Source organism: Aulonocara stuartgranti, assembly GCF_965226115.1.
Source record: "Aulonocara stuartgranti genome assembly, chromosome: 3".
In the NCBI taxonomy this organism is placed as follows: Eukaryota; Metazoa; Chordata; class Actinopteri; order Cichliformes; family Cichlidae; genus Aulonocara; species Aulonocara stuartgranti.
This window is the reverse complement of record NC_138941.1, coordinates 52,295,687-52,310,956: the sequence shown is the minus strand read 5'-3', so window position 1 is coordinate 52,310,956 and position 15,270 is coordinate 52,295,687.

The window sequence follows — 15,270 nt, the reverse complement described above, 5'->3', positions numbered from 1 at the left end:
AAAGACAAAGAAAAGATATGAGGAAAAAAATCAAAGGAGTGAAAGGGTTAGATCCTTACGAGCACACAGAGTGGACAAAAGACGTCAGCGTGCTGCTCACTTTCACCACGCTCAGATTTATAATTACACGGTTCTTGGAGTGAGTGCATACACTCGTGAAGTTTAGTAACTTCGGGTCACTGCAACAAGCCCAGGTACAGTTTACCGACGGATGGGTAGAGGACCTTGAAATGCACCGTGTAGAACGAAAGACCATCGTACGAACAAAGGTAAGTTTACCAGTCTCACAAATCGTCTTCATAAATACACATTCGTTAACTGTTTATTAATATAACCTTTGAGCTCAACGGCAATTAATTAGTAGTGGAAATAATTTCTGGTAGCATCACAGAAATGTAGCAGTGACAATAATATTGTATGCTGTAATCGTACTGGACAATTAGTGATACAAAACAACTGTTTTCTCCTGTGAATAAAAGTATATGTTTTTGTCAATGTACCATGGTAATAACAGAAGCGAAACGCAATATTGTGTCAGGACAATTCACTATTTATGCACAATAAACAAAGGAGCATAGCGCGACAATTTCTGTTCAGCGCCAGACTTGCTTGTAACCTATATCACCAATTATGTTATGAAAAATGACCTATTAACGACTACAAAACTCTGACCTTTGTGGGAATGCTTGGAGCAGACTAACATGTGAGCTGGAGTGTTCTGAGACGTTATATTTGGTATATCCAGACCATCCGTCGGCTCTTACTTCGGAAACATGGCTTAAAAAATTTCTCTTCAACGACGTAATCCGATAAAAAAAAAAAAGATCTCTTTACCCGTCGGCTTCCGTGGCTGTCATGCGACCGGCTATTGCAGTTAATAATACAGCAGCTTCTTGCCATTTTTTTGGGTTTCTTTTTATCGCTGTGTAACTGAGTTCAATTGAAAGCCTGCGTGCGCTAGTACCTCTTGCCACAAGTTCCCAGAATCCTTTGCGGTTTACCCCGAATGACGTCACATTTTCAATCTTTATCCTGGTGGGCCGGTCTCTAGTCAAAATGCCCGGGCTGATTTTTTGTCCCAGTCCAGCCCTGCCCTCACCCCGCCCGCTTCCATGGATAGAAAGAAGCGGTACTCTCGCCGCCGGCACTCTGAGCCTCAGCCTAAGGAGGTCCCTCAGTTAATGCCATCTGAGGCTTTAACTTCCATCAGCCATCCAGTGGTGAGTACCACTGACTCAGTTTCTGACGTTGTATCTAGCCCCATAGCCAAAGACCTCAAGTCAAAGGAGAGTGTTTCAGGGGCTGCTGTGAATAAAAATTTCTTGTCTGACTGTGACCTGGCTGATTCGGCAGGTTACAGCATCCATGAACCGGTTAACAATCATAACAGCAATAAAGATGACTGTGTCCTCGGCGTCATGACTTCTGAACCTGAATGTAGTACTGATGCAAACAATAAGTGTCTTGTTCTAGAGTTGTTTAACCCTGGTACAGCAAGCTTTGAGCCGACAATGTCTGAATCTGGTACTACGATCAACAGTTCTAATGTTGCCGTTGATGAAAATGTGTCTGTATCCGCCGACACTAACCTAGCACCCAGCTCTTCAGGGGTTTTTAGCGCAGTACAGGACGGATTGTCTGTAAAGTGCAACACTGTGATAACTAACCCACCATTATTTGCAGCCACCAACCGTTGTACTTCTGTACTGTGTCTTCCTACCAAATCAAAGGGTTTTTCTGAGTTAACTAGTGATGAGGACGTTAAGTCTCACACAGTGAACCTGCAGTCGGTGGGTTTTTCTGAAATAATGAAAGATGCTGGGAGTAAAGGTTTAGACTCAAAGTATTCTGTATCATATGAATTTCAATTTAATGTGTTGAAATCATCAGCGAGCAGTCCTAGGTGTGTGTGTGTGTGTGTGAGATCAAGAATTAAATCCTGTTACCTCAGACAATTTAACACTTACCAAGCCACCTCATGCCAGGTTTGAAACTTTGCTTAAACCATTTTCTAAGTCTGAAGAGAGACTGTCTAGCTTTCCTCAAGGAGCAACTAAAGACTGTTTGAACTGTGCTGAAGTCTCTGAAGAGTTAAGATCTAATTTTGTTGTTGCCCCTCTGCTAGCACCCCTTGAATTGCATGTTCAGGACTCTGGGTGCACTTCCAAGGCGGCTGTGACACTGCTCGACCTTATACCCGCATCTGATTCCCAGGTGGGGGCAGCAGCTGTCTAGTCAGCACCCGTCCTAGTTTTGTCCCAGACTCCTCTTATAACGGAGGTGAGTGACTGTGCTTTTTCATCTCATGAGCCTGATATAGTGGAGTGCCCTTTTGTGGGCCCAGCTACGAAGAAACTGGTGCCAAAGACTGCTCTACCATTAATCATGATTTAATAGACATCCATGCTGTGGCCGACCTAACTCTGGTTAAGACTGAGGGCCAGTCAGAGTCGTGTTGTGATAATGAAAGGACTGTGTGTAACTGTTTTGAAGAAGCGCACAATGAAATCACAGACCATGTTCTTGGCTCTGTAGAATTCAGGACTTTTTCTAGTGTTGCTCCCATAGCCGCACCACATGAAGCCAAGGTTCAGGAGACAGTGAAAGGGGTTCACACGTCGACTGTAAAGTCTGCTTTTGAGCCTCCTGGGAATGATTGTGAAACATCAAAGATGGCCAAGGGCCGCGTGAGCTTTCTCTCCGCCTCAGACTGTTTTCTACCGCAGCCAGCTCGTACAGCCGAGACAGAGTGTTGCCCCCGTGTGCAGATTGTAGTGGAGTCTAATACTGTATTCCCTGATGTTGGAATTGCAGACAGTGATCAAGACCAAATGTACAGGAATGTGAGCTCTGATGATACTGCTTCTCAGTTGCAGACTGTTAGGCCAGCCATGAGCATGTCTGCCTCTTTATGTGACTCTGAATTCAGCTATGGACTTATGTGTAATCCTACCATGAACTATTGTGTTGACAATGCCGACAGGGAGTTGGTCCACCACACACACCACCGCACGGTCTGTCCCCTCAGATCGTGACACTCTCACATTCACACACTGGTGGAAGCAGCTACAGTTGTAGCCACAGCTGCCCTGGGGCAGACTGACAGAAGCGAGGCTGCCAATATCGCGCCATCGACCCTTCTGGCCAACACCAGTAGGCGGTAGGTGAAGTGTCTTGCCCAAGGACACAATGACCAAGACTGTATAAGCTGGGGCTCGAACCAGCAACCTTCCAATTACAAGACAAACTACCAACTCGAGCTTCGATCGCATCAAAATCCCTCGTCCTTCCAATTATAGAACACAGACAGATAATCCTTTGATCATTTTTATTCCAGTCCCTAGACATTCCAATTATACATTCTAAATCACTGATGCCTCCAATATGGATTGTCTGATTTGCTAATAGACAATGGTGTTAGAGGGTGATGTCAGCAGAGGACATAGAAGTGTGACTGGGTAACTGATTAATATAATGGCCATTCCTTCTATCCAGATGACTAATTCTCCTGGCTTTTAAAAGAAATCCTAATCCCTACAGCTTCAAATTTTAGAAACCAAATCAATAATTCTTCCATTTTTTTCACTCTAAGTCCTAGATCTTCCACTTGTAGTTTAGAAATTACTAATCCTTCAAAGAAACTAATGATAATTTCATCTGTATGCATCTTCCTTTGGAAATTGGTTTCTTTGTTCCTATTCCTACTTTGAGAATGTCAGGTATGTGCAAGTGTGTCTGATCAACATCAGTTTGATATCTCAGATTCAGTGGTCTGAACTAAGATGTCATTTGTTCTTCATGCAGTAGAAATACGGCGGCAGAGTGTTGCTCAAAATGAAGCAATCTTTGGTCAGCTTCAGAGCACACAAGATGAGTATTCTACAGGATACAGTGTTTTCTCTTCTTAATCCACCATTTTTTCCATAATATATAAAATGGACCTGGTGTATGATTCTCATCACTGCTGCTGCAATCACTTTAGTCTTTGTTGTGGTCTTGCTCCTGCTCCATTTCAAGAAATGCATATAATTACAAATAAAACACACACACACACACACACACACACACACACACACACACACACACACACACACACACACACAACCTCTGGCACCTCTGGGCCACCAAAGGGCCACTGTGGATCTGCCTGATTACCTGTACTCCTGGGCTGCTATTTTAGCTGAGTGCTCAGAAGACGTCTTTGCTGGATCGTTGAGTTATCCTCGTTAATACAGCTCTGATAATCTCAGTTTTTTGTGTGATTTCTTAGTTTTTTCCAACCGGAGTTCTCCTGTGCATAGACTCCTGGACCTGTCCTTATTCCTGGATCAGTTTCCCTGGCAGTGTCGTGGAGTGCAGTGGGCGAGAGTGCTGAAGACAAATGTGAAAGGAGCGAACGAGCAGAGCGTGTTTGGAGTCTTCCTCTACTATGGAACCGTGGATGCTGAGTGGTGTGTGAGTGGAGCGAGTCTTCCTGAAGACAACGATCATCTCCTGGGTTCCCTGCACCAGAACGTCAACTGCTGAACCTCATCTCTGTACACTGACTCATCACTGCTAATGAGTCCAACCACGGTTGTGTCGTCAGTGAACTTGATGATGTGGTTAGAGCTATGTAGGGCGGTGGAGTCATGTGTCAGACGGGTGAACAAAAGAGGGCTAAGAACGCAGCCCTGAGGAGCTCCTGTGCCTGATGGTGCTGGAGATGTTGTCGCTGATTCGGATGGACTGAGGGCTCTCTGGCAGGAAGTCTAATATCCAGTTCTGAAGCGAGGTTTTCAGTCCCAACTTGCTGAGTTTGTCAAACAGTTTTCAGGGGGATATTGCGTTGAATGCTGAGCTAAAGTCTACTAAAGAACATTCTGACATAAGCGTTTTTCTTGTCCAGGTGGGAAATGGACAGGTGGAAAGCAGTGGAAATAGCAACCTCGGTCGACCTGTTTGGCCAGTATGCAAACTGCAGCAGGTCAAGTGAGCAGGGGAGGTTGCTCTTCATGTGTGCCATGACAAGTCTCTGAAATTATTATATCTATATATAGAATTATATCTTGTTAGCACCACATATTAAAACCTATATAATTCTCTGTGAGCACTTATTTAACCCTTGTATGGTGTTCGGGTCTGTGAGACCCGTTTTCAGTTTTTCTCAAAAGAAAAATTAAACAATTAATTATTTTTTCAACCTGAAATTCATTGGCTTTGGCTTATTTTCTGTGAAGAACATAAATCCGAACTAATTTTCAATGACCTCATACTGTACCTCCCCCCACACATTTACATTACATACAAGGTGTTCGGGTCCACTGGACCCAGGTCTAATAAAAGTGTTGAAAGTGCAGGTCCTGTGTTCCCACACTCTGTCTTCCTCCTTTCTGGTGCTGCTGATAGTGTTTTCTTCCGTTCCCGCACAAAGTTGCAACATTGTTGAAAATTCAACTATCAACACGTCTGCTCTTACATTCCCGCACATTTTACCCTCTTTCTTGAGGGATCCAAATTTTATTTTCTCATACCCTGTCCCACCTGCAAATTAGGGGCATAATACTATAAAAAAGACTTTACCAGTGTGGTTCTTTATCACAACTGATCAAGATGGCAAAAGATTATCTGCTGCGAGGGCCATCCAATTGATTTTGGAAGAGAGAGGGGCTTCGGAGGATGATGTTGACAAAGAGGTTTCAGAATATTTCACATTTCTGAAAATTCAGAGTCTGACAGTGACTTTGAAGAAGAGGATGAGGTTGAGCACCATTTAGTAACAAAACGAAGACGAGTACCCCATCTGCTGCCAGCTCCAGGACCAGAACAAGCCCACCAGACAGCAAGTGAAGAAATATGGATGTCAATAACTGGTGAAATTGAATTTGTCTTCTTGCCCAAGAAATGAGCCACCCTGCAGAGCTGTTACTGTGATAAGCCAGGGCCAACACGGCTGACAGTTACTCATGTGCAGGACATCAAGTCTTCATTTTAGCTTTTTCATCCCAGATTCCATCCAGAAAATTATTCTGGATTGCAGTAATCTAGAAGGAAGGTGTGTTTTTGGAGAGAGGTGGAAGGAGATGGACCAAATTGATCTGCAGGCCTACTTTGGGGTTCTTATCCTTGCAGGAGTTTTCAGGTCCAAAGGGGAATCCACAGAATCCTGTGGGATGCAGAAACCGGCACGAACCTTTCCGTGCATCAATGTCTCTGGAAAACTTCCACAAAATTTCCAGGATTATCCGTTTTGATAACCGAGATGACAGACCAGCTCGACGGCAGAGAGACAAGCTAGCTGCCATCAGGACAGTGTGGGATAAGTGTGTGCGCCACCTCCCCCTGTTTTACAAACCTGGGCCTAATGTCACCATTGATGAACAGCTGATCCCATTTAGTTGTGAAACATATTGCTTCACGTGTAAATGTGTTGTCTTTCCACTCACTCCACTTGATTATAACTGATTTATTTTTTTATAACGTTTTATAAAAAAAAATCAAAAAAAATGAGACACATATTAATTCATAAATGTGATCTAACAAAGGTAAAGGGAAAAAATTAACCATGTTTACTGTTCATATGGCTTGTAATTGGGATGAAGTAAACATCTGTTGAGTAATTTAACATAAAATTGTTTGATAGTGTTAATTTGGAAAGCCAAAACTCTAGCGGGTCCACCAGACCCATGAACACTGGCTGAGTAACAAAAATATGAACACCACACAAGGGTTAATTTATTAGGGCCCAAGCACTGAGAGTGCGAAGGCCCTATTGTATCTGCTCCGTTTCTTCTTCTTCTTCTGCTTCTGATTATTATTATTATTATTATTATTATTATTATTATTATTATTATTATTCAGGCAAAACAAGGGCCTTTTTGAGGGCCTAAACATGCTCAAAAACTCATGAAATTTTGCACGCGTGCCAGGTCTGGTGAAAAATTTTGTATTTTAATGGTTTTACATATGAGCGCCACCTATGCCTTGTTAAATGCAGCCCTATGACCACATCGTTTGAGCTACATTTATGAAATCTGGCACACATGTGTATCATGCCGAGACAAACAAAAAAGTCATTGGGCCCATTGACACAAACCCAACAGGAAGTCCGCAATTTAGAAGTGAAGGTGACATTTTGGCTCTAATTTTGCCATTTCCATGCCTCGAACTTTTTCAAACTCCTCCTTGGGATTTGGTTATATAAGCTTCATCTTTGGTCAGTGTCAACTACACACCTGGGCTATGTTAAATTGCGGAGCTTTTGAGTTTTCATGATACGGTGAGCCCGTGGCGCCACGGCGAATTTCGCCATGAAATCTTATTGCCTCTCATTCTGTCATACATTGTCTGCTCTGGACGAAAGAGCACACATATGATAAGGCTCCTACCCTGAACTTATTTCACCTGCCAAATTTGAAATCAGGGACAGCGCCACCTAGTGGGAACAGGAAATGTCATGTTTTACACTTTGGGGTACAGTATTGTGATGGGTGACATCTGAAACCTCAAATTTCTCCAGGAAAGCCTTAAGGAGTTGGCCTTGGGTTACAGTGAAAACTGTGACTTTTTGCGAAAGGGTGTGACCCCAGCAGCATGGCGAATTTCTATGTCTCGCCATGAAGAAACAATATAGTATAACTCTATGAAATCCAGTCTGATCAGTACCAGACTTTACAGGCATGATGTCAGACCCGCCCTGAACAGATTGATGTGCCCATTGTCAGGAATACGCAGAGCGCCACCTAGTGGCAACAGGAAATGTCATGGGTTTAATTTTGTTGTACTGATTTTCACAGGTTCATCGTGGCCACCTCAAAAGCAGTGAATATTACCATCATGATGCTTCAGTGCGAAAATTGCAAGTTTAAACTGAACGGCGCACCCTGGTGGCAACGCGGTTCACCATGAACAATGAAGTGGCTTTTTAGGGCCTTGAAAAGTTTAAAAAGTCTTGAAATTTGGCCCACAGCTTCAATGTGATGAAGGTTTTGTTGTTATGTGGTCACTTTCCTTGAATAGCGCAAAATGGCTCTACAGCACCCCCTACAAAATTTCAAAACATCAGCCCCTGCTCTGTGTTTTATGTATGAGTCTGAAACCTGGGAAGCTTATAGGAGATGAAAAAAGTCTCCTGGAGCAACATCCCAAATCCAACAGGAAGTCAGCAATTTTAAAATTAATGTGTAATTTTGGTGACATTTTCCCCTCTTTTCAGGCACCGTTCTTTGACGAACTCCTCCAAGGGATTTCATCAGATTGACGCGATTTCCTGTTTGTGGAATCTAAAGACCTTTGTGATGTCAAATTGCGAAGCTTTTTACGTTCAGGGAAACGGGGTGTTCATAGCGGCACGTGGAGTTTCAATCACTCGCCAAAAAGCAGTAATCTGCTGTCACTCCAAAACACAATGTCCAATCTCTCCCAAAGGTCGCAGGTATGATGAGACTCAAGCTCGGAAATGTTTGTTATGCCATTTGTTAGTAATGGTTAGAGCGCCACCTGGTGGGACGATTATAATCATGATTGAATGAGATGAAATGTTAGCAGGTGGTTAAATGCATGAATTCCATCAATGTGACATCAGATCGGACATGCTGTTTTTAGGTGTTGGGCGTGGCTCGACGCGATGGGGTGCGACGGCCCTCATAACGCTGCTTGCAGTTTTAATTTAATCGTACTTTCTTCAGTTCATTTTGAGTGAAAAATGTTCTTTAGGCTTTGTCAGGGTGCCAGACAGATTATTAGACCATCCATTCGCTTCCACTTATCCTTTCCAGGGTCGCGGGGGGGTGCTGGAGCCTATCCCAGCTGTTATAGGGGGAGAGGCAGGGTACACTCTGGACAGGTCGCCAGTCTGTCGCAGGGCTAACACATAGAGACACAGACAACCATTCACACTCACATTCACTCACAGATTCACACCTATGGGCAATTTAGATTGACCAATTAACCTATCCCCACTAACTGCATGTTTTTGCATTGTGGGAGGAAGCCGGAGTAACCAGAGAGAGAACCCATGCAAACACGGGGAAAACATGCAAACTCTACACAGAAAGACCCCAGCCTGATGGTGGAATTGAACTCAGGACATTCTTGCTGTGCAGCAACAGTGCTAACTACCGTGCCACCGTGATTATTAGTGTCAAACTAAATAGGGACTTAGTCCTAAACGTGTATATACACATACAAATATCAACACACAGAGACATTAACCCTATAACTGCCTTAACAACCAACAGAATATTTTTCAAACAGTTGTTCTTTGCTGAAGAGCTCTGTAATCATTATACAAACTGAATCCATTACAAGGTAACCTACATTTCTTTCACAAAATTACATAAACCACTGAATAGTAGGACTACAAAGACTCTGTATATAATTTTATATAATTTATTTAGTCTTAGCCACAACACAAGCCATTATTTGCCTAAATCAGCTTGACCTAGTCGATCCACTGATGGTCCTGGATTGTTGATTACCTGACAGAGTGACCACAATGAATGCATCTTCAATACAAGGTGTCTGACAAGGTGATGGGTAACACAGGGGCATCACAAGAGACCGTCCTCTCCCCTTTCCTCTTCACTCTCTACACCTCAAACTTCAGCCACTGCACTAAGACCTGACATCTTCAGAAGATGGTTGAATGCATTATTGAGCATGACGAGATGGCGTGCCGGGCTGTGGTGCACTCTTTTGTCACACTGAACGGCAGATGATTCTGCCGTTCAGTGTGACAAAGACCAAAAAATTGACTGAAGACCAGGAAACTTGAGATCCCTGTTTCTACCCGAGGGGTGGAGCACTGTAAATATGGCAGCACAAGAACAAGATCTGAGTACAAGATCCATAGAGGCTGGGGTCTATCACAACATGCAAGACCCCAGGTGCAGGCTGTGTGAAGATGCCCCTGAGACAATCCAGCACATAACAGCAGGGTGCAAGATGCTAGCACATGGTTATGGCGTTCCATGTATGCCTTGCCTGCTAGCATCTTGCACCCTGCTGTTATGTGCTGGATTGTCTCTGGGGCATCTTTACACAGCCTGCACCTGGGGTCTTGCCTGGTGTGATAGACCCCAGCCTCTATGGATCTTGTGCTCAGAGCTTGTTCTTGTGCTGCCATGATTAGTGCCTCTGTGCTGTCTTTCAGTCCAGCTTTGTCCAGCCACTGGTAGGATTTCTGGATATCAGCCACCTCCTCTATCTGCCGGTGGTACATACCGTGCAGGGGCCTGTCCTTCCATGATGGTTCCTCGTCTCCCTCCTCTTTCTTGGGTTTCTGCTGCCTGAGGTATTCACTGAGCACTCGGTCAGTTGGGGCCATCTTCCTAATGTATTCTTGGATGTTCGTTGTCTCATCCTGGACTGTGGTGCTGACACTCACCAGTCCCCGGCCCCCTTCCTTCCGCTTAGCGTACAGCCTCAGGGTGCTGGATTTGGGGTGAAACCCTCCATGCATGGTAAGGAGCTTTCTTGTCTTTATGTCAGTGGCTTCTATCTCCTCCTTTGGCCAGCCTATTACCCCAGCAGGGTACCTGATCACGGGCAGGGCGTACGTGTTGATGGCCCGGATCTTGTTCTTACCATTCAGCTGACTCCTCAGGACTTGCCTGACCCTCTGCAGGTACTTGGTGGTTGCAGCTTTTCTAGCGGCCTCTTCATGGTTCCCATTCGCCTGTGGGATCCCCAAGTACTTGTAACTGTCCTCTATGTCTGCAATGTTGCCTTCTGGTAGTTCAATCCCCTCAGTTCTGACTACCTTCCCTCTCTTTGTTACCATCCGACTACACTTCTCCAGTCCGAACGACATTCCAATGTCATTGCTGTATAGCCTGGTAGTGTGGATCAGTGAATCGATGTCTCGTTCACTCTTGGCATACAGCTTGATGTCATCCATGTACAGGAGGTGGCTGACAACTGCTCCGTTCTGTAGTCGGTATCCGTAGCCAGTCTTGTTAATGATCTCACTGAGGGGGTTCAGGCCTATGCAGAACAGCAGTGGGGACAGAGCATCTCCTTGGTAGATCCCGCACTTGATGGTGACTTGTGCTATGGGCTTGGAGTTGGCCTCTAGTGTTGTACGCCACATCCCCATTGAGTTCCTGATGAAGGCTCTTAGGGTCCCATTGATCTTGTACAATTCTAGGCATTCCAGTATCCAGCTGTGGGGCATTGAGTCATAGGCCTTCTTGTAATCAATCCAGGCAGTGCACAGGTTGGTCAGTCTGGTCTTGCAGTCTCGGCTGATTGTTCTGTCTACCAGTAGCTGGTGTTTTGCGCCTCTGGTATTCTTGCCAATTCCTTTCTGTGTCCCGCTCATGTATTGACCCATGTGCCTGTTCATCTTAGCCGATATGATGCCTGACAGGAGCTTCCATGTAGTACTGAGGCAGGTTATTGGTCGGTAGTTGGAGGGGACCGGTCCCTTCTTGGGGTCCTTGGGGATCAGGACCGTCCGGCCTTCAGTTAGCCATTCCGGGTGTCTCTCGTTAACTAGCAGCTGGTTCATTTGTGCTGCCAGACGCTCGTGGAGTGCAGTCAGCTTCTTCAGCCAGTAGGCGTGAACCATGTCGGGCCCTGGTGCTGTCCAACTCTTCATACTGGAGACCCTTTCTTGGATATCTGCCACTGTGATGGTTACTGGACCCTGTTCAGGGAGGTCGCTGTGGTCAGCCCTCAGATCCTCTAGCCACTGAGCATTGCCGTTATGGGTTGCATCCTTCTCCCATATGCTCTTCCAGTATTGCTCCGTCTCCAGCCTTGGTGGTGCTGTTCTCTTATTGTTCCCTTGCCACTGAGAGTACACCTTTGCTGGTTCTGTGGAGAACAGCTGGTTTATTCTCCTGCCTTCTATCTCTCTGGTGTACCTCCTCAAGCGGCTGGCCAAGGCTGTGAGTCTTTGCTTGGCAGTTTCCAAGGCCTCAGGTATGGACAGCTTGCTGTATTTCTTAGGCACCTTATTTGTCGCACCTTTCTGCAACTCCGTTAGTTGGCTAACCTCCCTCCGTGCTACTTTGATCTTGCCCTCTAGCCTCCTTCTCCATGGAGGGTACTGCCCTGTGATATATATATATATATATATATATATATATATATATATATATATATATATATATATATATATATATATATATGTGATTGATACGGGTGGAAGAGGAATTTTATTTATTTATTCTTTGCCAATTTACAAAAGCGATAAATGGTAAAAAGAAATTCTAGGTTTGAAGTTGAACCTTGTTTTATCATATAACTTATTAATCCAAATGTGGGATACTTCGCACTAAGAACATTCCCAAAGAAGGATATGCAAATGATGTTTGTCATGTCAATTACATTAATTACATTTAAAATTCCAAACGAATCATCCTCCATTCCAAGTTCAGATATACGCTATTGGTAAGAAATCACATGATAAAAGCAGATGGCATGATAGGTTTGACAGTCTGAAGGCTAAGCTCCCCATAGGTTATGTGCAGAGCTGTTAGTGCTGTCAGTTGAAGTCTGTGGAATTACATAGAGGTAAGGTGCGATAAAATTCACTAACTCCTTCCAACTGTAAGATCCCAATTCCTAATGTCTTTTGTAACATTTACTATACTATACTATAATTTTATACTTTATATAGTATATACTACATACTATGTTTGTTCATACTTTTATACCTTGTAGCACCACACATTAAGATCTATGTAATTGTCTGTGAGCATTTATTGAATTTATTTTAATCGTACTATCTGCATATCATTTTGATTGAAAAATGTTTTTTAGGCTTTGGCTGCCTGCCAGGCAGATTATTTTTGTCAAATTTAAAAGGAACAAACGCCCTACAGTAAATAAGTACACATACAGAAATCAGCGCATAGAGACATCAACTCTTTAAAATCTTTAACAACACTAACATCTTTTTTTCAACAGTTCGTCTTGCTGAAGGGCTCTCCAGTGATTAATCCAACTGAATCCATTTTTGGAAATTTGTTTCAAAATAAGTCAAATTTAAATCAATTATTCATCCATCCAAATCTCCAATTCTTCCAGTCCTTAAATATGATTCCCTAATTCTTCACAGTCTTGTATCCAAAGCAAGAACTGTTCCAAGAATTAAATACATAACACCAAAATTTTAAACAACACATTTCCCCAGTAAAACATTTTTTTTAATTATTTTGTAATTATATCATGAATTTATAAGTATACATACATACATACTAGTATACATATCATGATAAGAATACATATACTATTTCTGCTACTTCATAGTATTTCTGCAAACTCATAGTATTTGTTCCAAAGCATAGTATTTCTGCTATGTTACATTACTATGCTTTGACACAAATACTATGATTTGGCAGAAATACTATAAAATAGCAGAAAAACTAAGATTTAGCACAAATACTAGAATATAGCAGAAATACTCTGTTTGGGCAGAAACAGTATGCTTTGGCACAAATACCATAATTGCGTACAATTCCTATAATATAGCAGAAATACTATGATTTTGCAGAAATACTGTTTTAGCGGAAATACTAACTTTAGAAACATAATACCTGATCAAAACTTTAAAAACACTTACTAAAGACTTTCAAATTATTTTAATCCCCCTATTAAAAGTGGTAGACTTTTTATTATGTCAAGGTTTTCTTTTAATTCCTTTAATATTTGGTCAAGTACTGAAAAGTGTACACCTCAATTTGAAGATTTGCAGACAAAAAATTATAAACAATTCAACAAATAACTCACCTGTTCTGATGTGTATTCTTCTCTACAGGAAAAATGCCACGTCAGATGACAGAATGCCCAATATGCTTGATTCCATATGTTGCAGTTGGGCAGCATTTAAAAAAATACCACCATGTTGTAAACAAAGAAGAATTACATTTACTGCTAAATTACTGCTCTACAATGTAAGTCACTGTCATACAGTATATGACAAAACATTGCAACAATTTAAAGTGGTAGTTGTAGTTACATTTGTCAAACTGGATGTGATATGCAGTTACAGGGGCAGGTTGGACTGTCCAGTATGTAAAGCTAAAAACCGTATAAGACTGGACAAGCACTTGGAAAATGTCCACTGTGAGATTGAGGTTAGTGTTTTGTATAGCTTACATTTTGTTGTTAAATTAGAATGCATTCTTATGTGACATGTTTCACTAACTTTCTCAAACATTGCTGTTCTATTGTTTATACCTTTTCAGAAATCAGATCACAAGAAAGTAATGAGGACAGCGAAACGATTGGCTAATCTGAAAGCCCTCAAAGCTCTCAGACGTTCAAATCCACAGCCTCCAATGGTGACCTCACTGGACATAGAGCAGCTGACTGAAAGCAGTGATCAAGAGGAGCAAAGTGATAGCAGTGATACCCGTGAAGAATCTGCAGAGATTAGAGAAGACAGCTCAGTCCATTCCCCTGTCAATCAATCAGATGATGCTCAAGTCCAACATCAGAATTGCAAAAAGTGCAAAGAACTGGATTTGTTACTTCAACTCCTGAAAAGGAATCTGAAAAGTCTGAAATCCACTAAGGATAAACTTGGCTTCAAACCTCTCAGCCCCCCAAAGCGCCAGAAATTTGAAAGAAGTAAACGTGACCCAACAGCCCGGCTTCCTAAATTTGGTATGAATTCTTTGGCAATAATATTGTTTCTTGTGTAGTGTAATGTGAATTTTTAGAACTGGTTGTTCTATTTTGGAACTCACATCCCGCTAATTAAACATTACTACTAATTAGCAATATCTTTCAAATATCATTGTCAACCACTTGAATTAGAAGAATGTTTTCTGTACTTCATCAGTTTGTCATGACACTCCTAATTGCTATGTTGTTACTACATTTTATTTTAAACAGAGAAAGTCCTGAATGCTTGGTTTCAACACATTTGTGGAACAAGTAAAAAGGACGTCGAAAATGCCAAACAACGGGTCCAATATGTCCGTGCCTGGGCATATTTCATGTCTCACAATCAACTCCCTGCAATGACGTTTGCATTTATGGACAACAGAGAAAGACTGACTGAGTACATTTTTACAAATTTCTGTGATATATTAGTCCAGTAATCTCAATAATATTAAAGTCATGACTGATTTGTGTTTGTTTGTGGGCCTTTTTTAGATGGACAACTTATCTGAATAAACATGCCGTGACAACCAAAAGGATTCGGATTGGAAATGTGAGGGCGTTCTTGAAATTTCTAATTGATGCACAACTGCCAGAAGTCAGAGCCTCCCGTAAGGCTTTAAAGGGGACTTTATTTGCACTTCAGTTGGAAATGAAGAAGAGCAGAAGGGA